A 626-nucleotide genomic window follows, 5' to 3' on the forward strand; every position below is an offset into this window, starting at 1 on the left:
TTGATGAGAGTTAGAATTAGTCCACGAGTCAGAGGAGTGACTTCTTCTGAAATCTTGTATGGGAAGCCATGTCCAGCTGGAAGTCTAGAAAGTTGATCAAATGCCTATGAAAAGGAAGGGCATGTGAAGCAATTATTTGCTCTCCCTCTCGTGTGTTTTATCATCTTTGCGCAGGTACCTCAGTCAGTGATCTCCTCTTCGCCTGGATTCACCAGTACAAAACTTCCAACCTGGAGACTCAGTTTACATTTGTACCTAGAAAGATTAGTTGCTGAAAAAAAGTGAAAGGGACCTTATCTTATTCTGTTGACCCCTTACGTGGCCATGAGAGCTGAGGCAGTCAGCCCCTGGATCCGCTGCAGGCGAGTCAAAGCACTGCCAGCAGCTAAGGACGAGCGGAGAGCCATCTCAAGAGGGGCGGTAAAGACTGCCCTGTCCTGCCATTGGGTTATAAAATGAAGAGTCGTATAGATTTTGTTCTTTTCCAGGTAACAGAATCAAGACGCATTTCTTCCAAAATAGGACCAGCTACAGAATGGGAGAGTTTGACCAAAAATGTTAAAAATACCTCTTCTTTCTGTCTGGTGGGGGAGTTTCTGTGGAGGTAGCCTTCACTCATGTTCAGC

The sequence above is a fragment of the Buceros rhinoceros genome, unplaced genomic scaffold (assembly GCF_000710305.1).
Source record: "Buceros rhinoceros silvestris isolate BGI_N320 unplaced genomic scaffold, ASM71030v1 scaffold16052, whole genome shotgun sequence".
Classification (NCBI taxonomy): domain Eukaryota; kingdom Metazoa; phylum Chordata; class Aves; order Bucerotiformes; family Bucerotidae; genus Buceros; species Buceros rhinoceros.